The 12,033-nt window shown below is 40.7% G+C and overlaps 1 protein-coding gene across 2 annotated transcripts in view; it reads right to left on the bottom strand.

Moving 5' to 3' along the window:
• LOC126416781 (NF-kappa-B inhibitor-interacting Ras-like protein 2) overlaps positions 1–9,108 on the bottom strand; it is a 74,515-nt gene extending 65,407 nt beyond the window's left edge. Inside the window, exon 1 of one of the 2 annotated variants that reach the window (XM_050084643.1) lies at positions 8,989–9,108. The gene's annotated coding sequence lies outside the window, so the exon portion shown is untranslated. The remainder of the gene's footprint in view (positions 1–8,988) is intronic. The other variant, XM_050084641.1, reaches the window with a different exon arrangement.
• Between the last annotated feature and the right edge of the window lie 2,925 nt (positions 9,109–12,033).

The raw sequence follows: 12,033 nt of genomic DNA, 5'->3' as shown, positions 1-12,033 counted from the left end.
ACCCTACCTGGTAAGGATCCCACACTGTGCAGCAGTACTCCAAAAGAGGACAGACATGCACAGTGTCAGCAGTCTCTTTAGTAGATCTGTTGTATCTTCTACGTGTTCTGTCAATAAAATGAAGTCTTGGTTCACCTTTGCCACAACATTTTGTGTGTGTTCTTTCCAATTTAAGTTGTTTGTAATAATAATTCCTTGGTATTTAGTTGAATTTACGGCCTTTGGATTTGATTTATTTATCAGGTAACCGAAGTTTAATGCATTCCTTTTAGCACTCCTGAAGATGACGTCACATTTTTCATTATTTAGGCTCTTCTCCCGACTGGTTTCAAAAGTTGCTTTGGAGCTGAGAGCTTGCCAGTTGGCTTTCCGAAGTGAGCAACGTGATGCATGTTCCATTGGCTGATGGATCAAGAAAGAGTGTGAGAGGAAAGTGGTCACTGTCACAAAAGTCCCCATGAATGGACCACTGGTCCTGGATTAATGGTAAGATGCTCACAATGCAGAATATAATATCTATGGATGAATATGTTCCATGGGCTGTTCTGAGATGCGCTGCAACACCAGTGTTGAGGAGACAGACTTCCAGTTCTGAAATTAACTGCTATATTACTTGGCCCCTCTGGATGCAGCTTGGATGCACCACAGAGTATTTTGGGCACTGAGGTCCTTCAGTAGGAGGAATGGTAGAGGCAGCTGTTCCACTAGCTCCACCAGGTCATGATGTATAGAACCATTGGGGGTCAGAGGTAGATACACATCACACAGTGTTATTCTAACTGATAGATAGCCACAAACAGCCATGATTTGTATAGTAGGATTTATAATTTTCAATTGTATGTAGTTGGGTTTCTGAGATCCATGTCTCCTGAAGTGCCACACCAACTGCAGAATAAGTAGCCATTAGGCCTAACTGAGTTCGGCCAGCTGGCAATAGTAGCCATTACAGTTCATTGAAGAAACATTGGACTAGGATCTGAGAGTGCAGCAAAGGGGAATTACTTTGTTGCTGAACTGTGCTCCACCTGAATGTGCAGTTCTTTATCAACCTCAGGGGGAGGGTGGACCGGATCGACTGGAGCAGCAGAATTTGGTTTAAATTTCAATCTATCCATCTTGGCCTGTGATGTTTCGGTTTTGATGAAGATCTCCCTGTTTCAACTTCTGGGACTGAAGAGGACCATTCCTTTTTAAGCCGAGCAGCCTGTGGCTCTGTCAGCCATTAGGTGGTGGTAGACTGCTGGTCTGTTTCGTCCTGGGAAGGAGGCAATTGGGCACGTGTCCTCATTCCTGATGATGTTGGAGGAGGACGAGGAAACTCCAGCTGCACATACTGGGTGGTTATAACCAGTGTTGTTATGGGTCTTGGGGGTTGAGGAAGCTGGTGTCGCTCCCCTGTCTGAGATACAGGCAGTGGCGCGTACCTACTGTCAGGAGTCACTGTTTGAGACATTGTCATCAAAGGAGGGGTGTAAATTTTACACAATATTTGCAACGTTTGATGTCATATTGAGTGGATGGAGTCATTCAAACTTTTCATAGGGTCTTGATAGACAGGTGGTCAAGTGTATTATATTAATGAATTTTCTACCTCCTCTTGAAAACTGAACATGTGGCGAAAGAGGGGCAGTTTACACATGTAGGGGTTTGCTCACAATAGCTGCCCTCATGTACTGTCCTGGCACATGCCCCACCAGTAGCCTCACTAGTATAAAGGGAGGACACGCGATAAAATCTGTGGCACCATAAACATCTCATAGGAGGAGGAAAATAGGGCTTTACAGCACAGCTATAAACCATTACCTTAACTTTCTCCGGTAAATCATTTCCATCAGAAGCTAGGATAAAAGCTTCAGGGTCCATGAACAAAATGGAATCCATGCCGCTCTAGGTTAGCATGCAGTTCTTCATCTGTTTGTAGTGCAGCTCGTCATGAAAGATGACATCTTGAATCCTGCTAAGTTTGACAAGGAGAGATTGTAACTTGTATATTCTCTTGCTTGTCATAGGCCTGAAGTGCCTGTGATCGGTTAGCACTCAATGCTGTGACCAGCAAACATCTATTTCTCATCTTGTTTATTGCAGCAACTGCTTCTAACAGATCCTCAATATTTTCAAAGGAAATCAGTGGCTGCATTGCTGTAAAAGATTCTCTGTCAGTTCTAGAGCATTCCAAGAACTGGGCAAGCTGGTCAGCCCCATTTCTTGTTGTCCGACTCTCATCCCATGGTAAGGCCAGTGACGGACATGCCAGGGGGTTGTTGTATGTCTCTGCACCAAAATTTGGCTTTGATCCACTGATTGTCTTGGTATGACCACTGGTCTGGGTCAGTTTGATCCATTTCATGGCATATCATTTACCCTGATGCCACTCTCTCCGATCGGAGGCTCTCCCCATGGGCGTTCTCCCCCCCCTCCTCCATATGGCAAAAAAGCTAGCTTGCGTAGTAGCCATTGCCTGGAGTCCCAATCCAACAGACTAGACAGGCACCAACCACACCTGTATTTCGTTAATTGAGTACAGGTGCTAATAACCTCACTGTTGAGAGACCTGTACATAAAATCACCACCAACTGTACAAGCACCTACTTGGTAGCAGAAGTGGGGAGGTTACAACTCAGGCAACAGCAGTGCGATCCCTGCACTGTCAAACCATGAGGGTGCATGGCGACCATCCCCTCCCCTCACCCTCAACAGATTGGCTTGGCTGTTGCACTGGATTTCAAATGTGAACATAAATTCACTCTAATAGCAGGTCCAGAAGAACACAACCCACAATGGATAGATTGTGCACTATGCAAGGTGTCCTTCACCACACAGTTTACACTTTTGAGAAACTGAGAAAAGTGGAGCTAAGACCTTAAACTGAACCACAAGTAACTATATCAAAAAGGTTGAGGGGATTGATCACGAACTAAGCTAAAATTTGTGTGTCTTAGTAGTGGCCAAGTTGTCAACGTAAAAGCATCACTAGGTCTAAAAAAATCCTTTTATTTGCTTCTCATGACAGGCAAGGAATAACCACATGTCTATTCTAGTCCCCCACACTGCATGGGGGAGTGAGAAAAAAAAATTCTGTGCAGTATGGCAAAAGGATGACAGACTTGATTGTGTGTAGACTGATAAGAGGTGTAAGAAGGTCATTGGTTCAAAAAGAGAACATAGCTGAAGGTCACCAGACACATAACTGCAGTGAGAGGTACTTCTTCAATGCTCAATCCCTAAACTGGTGAAGAAGGAAATGACAGCTACTCTCTCACATAATGTATAAAACACGGTCAACAGCTACTGTATCAGGATGAAGTCTTTCGCAATAGCACTTTTGCATAAAACATTCTCAGACTTCTTGCCATGTCAATTCAGGATTAAACATTGAGCTATTGATGACTTCCATCACCGTCATCGTCAGGAGCAACTGGCATCAGTTGCTCTTGACAATGAAAATCATGGAAGTCTTCAAAAGCTCAAGGTTTTAACCCGAATTGATGCAGCAAGAAGTGAGAGAATGTTTTATACAGCTGTTGTATCACTGAATATCATCAGACAAAAGGATGTACACACTTTATGTTTACATTGCAGATCAGTTAAAACAAAGTATTCTTTAATGATATGTTAACATTGTCATGTGTGCTCTTCAGACACACTTGGAAGGGTCCCCCAGCCACAAGACAAGTTTGTTGATGAGTTGGTGCAGCCAATTCAAAGGTGGCACAAGGAGAGCATCTTTCAAAAGGTTCAGGTCAAATTCCACCACTTCTTATCATCTTTGAAAGTTTGGGCGTTTGTCATGGTATGCAACAGTTTGCCATTTCATGTCTCACGCCTTCAGAATATGGTACTGCAGATGTAACCATAGCTAAGTATTTGGGATTTCCAGCTCTAATATTTCTGTTGTATCTTTGGATAGTTTTTCAGCACATACATTGTCTGGCAAACCCAAATGGTTTGATGTTCAAAGGAATGTGATGATGAAAATCCTCCTCTGTGAAGGTCATATAATAGGTCATGAATATTACTGAGATCAGTGAGTAGCATGACCAACATTGGTCTCTTGCCTGTAGTTCACTCAAGAAGTCACTACAAATGATAAATATCTAGACTCGAAAAGTTTCACTGTGTTACAGAACTCTTAGATTAAGATGTCAATTTGGCATCAAAATACTGCAACATTTGGGAGAGTCTTGTTTGAGACCACTTAGGTTTATATATAGACATAATTGACACACACATTAACTTTGAAGCCGTCTATGCATAGAATTACAAAATATTAACAGTCCTAAAGGTCCGAGTAAAATATTTGTGGGTAAACGGCAGGGCCCTTAGTTTTGGTGGAGTTATGGAGCAAGTCAGTCAATACAATTGGGTTGAGGAAACACTACAGATAGAAAAGCTGTGAGGACCGGGCGTGTGTCGTGCTTCGGTAGCTCAGTTGGTAGAGCACTTGCCCGCGAAAGGCAAGGGTCCCGAATTCGAGTCTCGGTCGGGCACACAGTTTTAATCAGCCAGGAAGTTTCATATCAGCGCACATTCCGCTGCAGAGTGAAAATCTCATTCTGGAAACATCCCCCAGGCTGTGGCTAAGCCAAGTCTCTGCAGTATCCTTTCTTTCAGGAGTGCTAGTTCTGCAAGGTTCGCAGGAGAGCTTCTGTAAAGTTTGGAAGGTAGGAGACGAGATACTGGCAGAAGTAAAGCTGTGAGGACCGGGCATGAGTCGTGCTTCGGTAGCTAAGATGGTAGAGCACTTGCCCGCGAAAGGCAAAGGTCCCGAGTTCGAGTCTCGGTCGGGCACACAGTTTTAATCTGCCAGGAAGTTTCATATCAGTGCACACTCCACTGCAGAGTGAAAATCTCATTCTGGACTACAGATAGAGTTCACGCAAAATAACATGGCCGGTATGTGCGCAGTCAGCAGGGCATGCATGGAGAGAGCGGTAGTGGTGGGGGTTGCAAGCAAGCACTGTAGGAGAAACACTGACAGCTCGAAGGGAAGTGCCATTCTAAACTGAATCTTATGTTCATATTTTTTGTAAATATTAAGTGGAGACACTCCACACCCACACTTGCATGGCAAACATTCAAAAAAAATCTACTGTTACCTCTGCTTTGGTTAGTATCTAAAAAGTATTCCACTGAAAGTGTAAAAAGAAAAGCTGTGACCTAATTTCACCTGGCTTGTTAACCATTTGCAGCTTTGAGAGAAATGCCATGAGTGGCGAATTTTGAGTAAAACTTACATTTCTCTTGTTGCCTTGTTAAAATTTGCTTCTTTTGCCAAAACACAGCAGAGTTTACAAAGTGTCATCTCACTAACATGTTGTGCAGACACAAATGCAAGAGAATTATGAAGCAGTGGCTTATTAAGTAAAGAACTGACCAACAGTTTATGAAAAAGCACCTCCTTGGTACAAAAATAAAAGTGTAATGTCTTCACTTGTGTTGTTCCAAAATCCACTGCATCAATTCTTTCACTGCAAAAGTCTGTAGTTATTGGTATAAGACACTAGGGAATGAAAATTTGCATATTAACTGTGTGGCAAAATACTCTCCTCTTTGCATACTATCATTCACCAAAATCTCATTTTGATACCTCAAACCATTTATTGCTGGTGTGTGATATGAAATGAAATGAGCGTATGGCATTGTTGGCCGGGAGGCCCCATGCGCGGGAGTTCGGCCGCCATATTGCAAGTTCTTTTTAGTTGACGCCACTTCGGCGACTCGAGAGTCAATGATGATGAAAATGACGATGAAGGACACACAACACCCAGTCCCCAGGCGGGAATCGAACCCAGGCCCCCTGTGTGGTTGGCAGAAACACTACCGCTATGCTATGGAGGCGGACAGGTGTGTGTGATCACAACTGAGTATGCCGCATCAGCTCAATTTTCTCAAAATTGGTGACAGATAGAGACTTCCACCTATATCTAAAGAAAAATTCAATATGTTAGCTGAATTTCATATGAAGCAACATATTACATACTATGCACAAAACACAAAATCATAGGGAACCCTATCTTACAGCAGCAAATTTTGCCAAATTTCAGGCAGTGTCTTACTTAACTTAAATGCAAATATCACAATAGCTGAGACCATTAACAAAATGATGGGCATGTCATCATGAAGCTGGCACATAACGCTATAAGTAATGCAAAAATGAATGAATAGTTTCTGTAAAATCGTTTGAGGAAGACTGCAAAGCACGCATCTCGATTCTGTCATCGCTGACCAGCCGAAAGCCAGCGAATAATGGCAGCCTCCCCTTCCAAAAAAACAAAACAACTCGCCCAGTGCTTTGGATGAAAATTGGTCACTGTGCATTGGCCACCATATCCCACACAGACTCTTGTCTGCGATGTGATTGTGTGCATTCAGGCCAGCAGAAGAAACTGGAGCTATCTGTGTAATCCCTAAAGCCATGCCGAGGATGATTGGCTGTTTGGAGGTGAGTCATGAGCACTCTGATTCTTTGGTTTTGAAAGTACAATAATAATGGCATTTAGGCACATGACTGAATGTGATCTTATAGCAGAAGAGGAATTTCTGGCACTGTAAACTGAATGACGGTACTCCCACTTCAGCTAGGACATTGTAGACTGGACTCTTATGAACGGCTCTATTTGCTAGTTGTACTTCACAATGGTATAAGGTTGCAAATACAGCTAGTATGTATGGCAGTGATGAATTATTAAGTGACACTGTCCAAGGTCCAGAAGAGATGAAATTAACATTTTGTAAAATCTCAAAAATTATTTAAACCACTCCTAACAAAATGTTACTGCAGAAAGAGAATTCCTAGTGGAATGTGCCTTAAATTGGGATGTGTTTAGCAACCACATTAATTTGTTATGACATAATAACCCTAAACACCAGCAGTGTTAACTACTTTTAGTAACTGACCTAAGTAAAGTTTAGGGAGTGTATGTATAGATTTCAAAACATTCAGTACTGACACCAGCAAGGCTCTATTTATACATGGACATTTTAACTTCTATGGATTATGCCTCCTCAGAAATAAAACAATCAGAGAGATGGCAAGTTTTACTTAAAAATGGGCAAATAGCCCTGAAAACTTCATTTATGTTTAGTGAACAAAATGTAATACCACCACACAATCATTTTTATTTTCCCAGCAGAGGCACTGCAGCATTTCATGAGGCCTGGAGATGTATACCAACAGAAAGCTTATGAATAAGTGTTGTTATGCTTCTATTCACTACAAGGAAATTAAAAGTTTTTAGGTGCCTGGTGTGTAACAATTGACGGTTTCTAAAAGTGAGATGATAATTACTGAATGCAGATATTTCTGTTAAGTGTGTTGCTAGAAGGTCACTACTATCCAGCAAGCTGCCGTTAACGTCTTTCCTAACAGAGAAAAGGCATTTGAAGCTGTTTGCAGAAAAGATTTACTGCAATTACAAACATTTCGCATAAGGGCCACAAAGATAAGACAAATTAGGGCTCATACAGAGGCATACACACATTCATTCTTCCCTCATTCTATTTGTAATTGGAACAGGAAAGGAAATGACTAGTAACGGTATGAGGTACCCTCTGCCACAAACTATACAGTGGCTTCTTGTGGTTAGATGACCAATTTTTTTGTTTATAGTGTCAATTTTCACTTTAAATTTGGGGCACCAAACAAAAATTTTCACCATCATTGTGACATTCTGAGAAAGAAAAAGTGGGTGGAGGGACTTCAAGAAGGCCACACTGTCCTGGCTGTAGACCTATTTATCAACCAATGGCGACATATTCGAACCAAATGTGAGTTTAAAGTCAGTAAATTGGTGTAAATGACAAAATAGTGGGCTGAGTGTAAACTGCCCCCATAGAGCAATGATGTTTTAAGGATTTTAAAACTATACAGTATATTTCAAACAATAACTGTGGAGTTTAGCTTTCTTGCTTCACTTTACTGAATAGTAAAGGCACCAACTGCAAGTTTTCCTCTCTTTCTGAAACGCTCTGCTTTAAGGAGCAGAAGTATTCGATACAGCATAGCTTTTCACTGAATAGTCTAAGCCATTTTATCTGTTTATGAGGTGGTTGTAGTCTCATTGCAAATACATGGTTTAATCTCAGATACCGCTTTGCCAATTCATTACCGAACTGTCATCTTTTAACTACTCTTAACGCCCGGGTTATATTACAGATAGGGACGTCACTGCAACTTTGATTTCGTATTGACATTCGGTGGCTTCCCCAACTCACGACCAAATTCTGACCTTACAACCAAACCTATACATGGTATTACGCTACTACAGATGATTCTGTCACCACAACCTACAGCCCATGAAACAGTATACACAGAAAAAAATATGGTCAGTGTTCTGTACCAATCCTGTCTGCGTACTTCTGAAGTCACAAGATACACTATTACGTCACACAGAGCACTCATCATCCGGAATAGGGAGGTCCAGTCGTCCCATGTTGTCAACAGAATTTACCACATTAGGCCTACTGTTTCAATAAATAAAGTTCGCTTGAATAGAAACAAACTAAATCCTAAATATTACGATTTTAAAAAGAAACAACAAGCGAATAGAAGGAAAGAACAAAAATAGGCAGGAATACGTGCTCTTCTACACAGCACATAAAGTGTGTTGTAAAAGGGTATGAACTCAAGCATCAAACAAAATTGTTGGAGCTGATACCATGTAAGAATATCCTGTGTTTCGCTAAAACACCGCGGAAGCGCCCATCTTTGAATGAATTTGGAAATCCAAATGACATTTTGCTATTTACTACGTACTCCGTCACACTGACACGTAAAAACTAAAGCACTGCAGCAGCGCATTCGGTGGGCTTTAAACATCTCGCCTACTCAAACAATACTAATTACGTGTTAATTTCGTTGTAGGTAATTCACATGTCAACTGTAAGAGGATTTCAGCAACTGTTTGTAATGTATTAAATAACATACGTTAATCAACTTAAGCTCTATTCACAATTCACGCTCATTCACTTAACACATTGACAAATTACCTTTTAATTATCAATGCCTCTCGAATGCCACATCAGCAAACACAAAACATAACATCTAATTTTCACCTAAGCAGTATAAACATAGAACCAAACAATTGCAAATGTAAACATAGCAGTACAGTATCGATAGTCGCATCACTTGCTCGTCTTTTATTCAACGTTGGAGAAAGATTGTCTTTGGACTGGATAGTTTTTAATATTTATTTTAATATTTAGAATAATTACTAAATAAGCAGCAACCAGTCGCAAAATCATGTTTTATTTATTCACTTTTGTAAAAGCGAATGAATAAAACATGATTTTGTGACAAAAATGAATAAATGAACATGATTTTGCGACTTGTTGCTGGTTATTTGGTAAGACTATAGTCTCCTAGTTTTTGTTACTTCTCTGTTGTTTTTTTAGTTTCTTCTCATTGTGAGTTTTTGCAAGTAAATGTTTTTTCGTTAACACATTATACCGGACGGCTATGCAATTATTTTTTGTAGGCAAGTCGCCTACATAATTGGTGACCTCCGATTAAGAAACTTAAAACCTTTCGTTAGCTACGTCGAACATTAACTGCAAAAGCAATGAACGACGACGGCAAACGATACGGTTCGATAACGGAAGAAATTCATAGGCTTCAGAATGAGATAGAAACTTTACTGTTGCATATTTCGAAAGATATGAACTTCAAGCATATACCAAGCCAAAGGAATGACGTTGGTTCAACAACCATGGCACACACCAGCATGGCAACATCATCGGAAACTGGGACTACTGCAGTACAACCACAGCAAGTAACAGCAATGGAAGTACCCGCTGGTTTCAACGCTTCACCAACTCAACGGTTGTAATTACGAGCGCCCCCATTCATGCCTTCTCAGCCACACACATGGTTCGCGGAAAATATATTTCTACAACAGTGAAAAGTCAGTGATCACAAAAAGTTCACCTTGGTGATAACTGACCATTTGGACCATCAGACCTCGGCTTTGATATCTGACATTATAGTGAACCCGCCTACAGAAGTAGACTGAAAGAAGAATTAATTTCTCGGTGTGCGAAGTCAGTCGACATCAGAGTCAAACAAGTACTGTAACCAAGAGAAACGGGGAGATAGGATCCCGTCAGAATACTGGCGCCATTTACGCAGCCTAGTAGATAGTTCGTCAGTCTCTGATAGACTGTTACTCCAGGTATGGCAACAACAGCTACCAACGCAAGTAAGAACTACACTTGCTATACGACGAAAGATCAGTTGACAAACTGCTGCTCGCTGCAAACAGAATCTACGAGACGCACGAGCCTACTGCAACAGTCGCAATGACGTCGACAGATGCCACGCACGATAACTGCCATTACCAGCAAGACCAAACTGACGATATAACAGTAAACTGGGCCGCGGTCGCAACGCGACAAACAACAAATAGTTGGGTCATTCCATCTCAAGTCACCCAGGCCTTGACACTAACCATGTCAGATTTTGATGAAACTTGGTACAATTACTTCTTTCATCATCCTGAAAGCACTTGTAAAATTTGGTTGCTCTATCTCTTATAGTTTATTTATAAATTTTTAAACTTTTTAGATTTGGCGTTGTTTCAGCAGTCGGAAATTGTAACTTAAACGTGTCCTCACAACTAAAAAAATTTGTATATTAAAGAATACTGAAGATATCAGTATGAAATTTTGGAATAAGTTTGTGTATTATATCTAAATGTTAAAAAAAAATTACCATAAAGATATAAAGATATAATCCAAATGAAAAAAGTTTTTTATTTTTGTAGCTAACGGATGTTTAGTTTTACAAAAACTGCAATATCTAGAGTCTCAGACCTGATAGAAAGCTCAAATTTGTTTTAAAATACTCTTAATTGTGTAGGCTATTAGATAAAAGAAAAATTATGTTGCCTTTTAACCTGTTTAATAGTTATCTAATTTTTAAAATAATATTAATTATATTTTAAAAATAACAGATACCAAGTGACTTAGACACCGAAACTAAGTTTATGTCTTCTTGGAGTAACAATGTACACTTGGATTTTGTTTTGTTACTCCTGTGTTTTGAAGTAAAATATTATTACAGTGTTAAATAGTGCTTGGATAGTATTTTATTAAGTTTATTTGAACTCTCAGTAAGTACTGTTACTTAGTTTACAGAGATTCTTTTCCAATATCCTATAAAAATAACCAGAACAGTAATCAGACCAAAAGTGAAATCAGTATGTCAGATACCTGTAGTGTAGGGTTATTTAAAAGATCTGGCTGTTTCCAAACAACCTACACACCTTCAAAAAAGTTACAACCGGTATCAGAATTGAGTGAGGAAGAAAAAGATTTGATACACTTACGATCTGGAATTAATATGTGTGAATTTAAGAATATACAGGGTGATTCAAAAAGAATACCACAACTTTAGGAATTTAAAACTCTGCAACGACAAAAGGCAGAGCTAAGCACTATCTGTCGGCGAATTAAGGGAGCTATAAAGTTTCATTTAGTTGTACATTTGTTCGCTTGAGGCGCTGTTGACTAGGCGTCAGCGTCAGTTGATGCTAAGATGGCGACCGCTCAACAGAAAGCTTTTTGTGTTATTGAGTACGGCAGAAGTGAATCGACGACAGTTGTTCAGCGTGCATTTCGAACGAAGTATGGTGCTAAACCTCCTGATAGGTGGTGTATTAAACGTTGGTACAAACAGTTTACAGAGAATGGGTGTTTGTGCAAAGGGAAAAGTTCTGGACGGCCGAGAACGAGTGATGAAAATGTAGCACGCATCCAGCAAGCATTTGTTCGCAGCCCAGGAAAATCGACTCACAGAGCTAGCAGAGAGCTGCAAATTCCACAATCAGGATGGAGCGCCACCACATTGGCACTTATCTGTCCGTAACTACCTGAACGTCAACTACCCTAGGCGATGGATCGGCCGCCAGGCAGCCCGTGACAGAGCACTTCATCACTGGCCTCCAAGAAGCCCTGATCTTACCCCCTGCGATTTTTTCTTATGGGGGTATGTTAAGGATATGGTGTTTCGGCCACCTCTCCCAGCCACCATTGATG

The sequence above is a fragment of the Schistocerca serialis genome, chromosome 8 (assembly GCF_023864345.2).
Source record: "Schistocerca serialis cubense isolate TAMUIC-IGC-003099 chromosome 8, iqSchSeri2.2, whole genome shotgun sequence".
NCBI classification, from domain to species: domain Eukaryota; kingdom Metazoa; phylum Arthropoda; class Insecta; order Orthoptera; family Acrididae; genus Schistocerca; species Schistocerca serialis.
The sequence above is the reverse complement of the archived record's forward strand: the minus strand, read 5'-3'. Positions and strand labels throughout refer to the sequence as shown.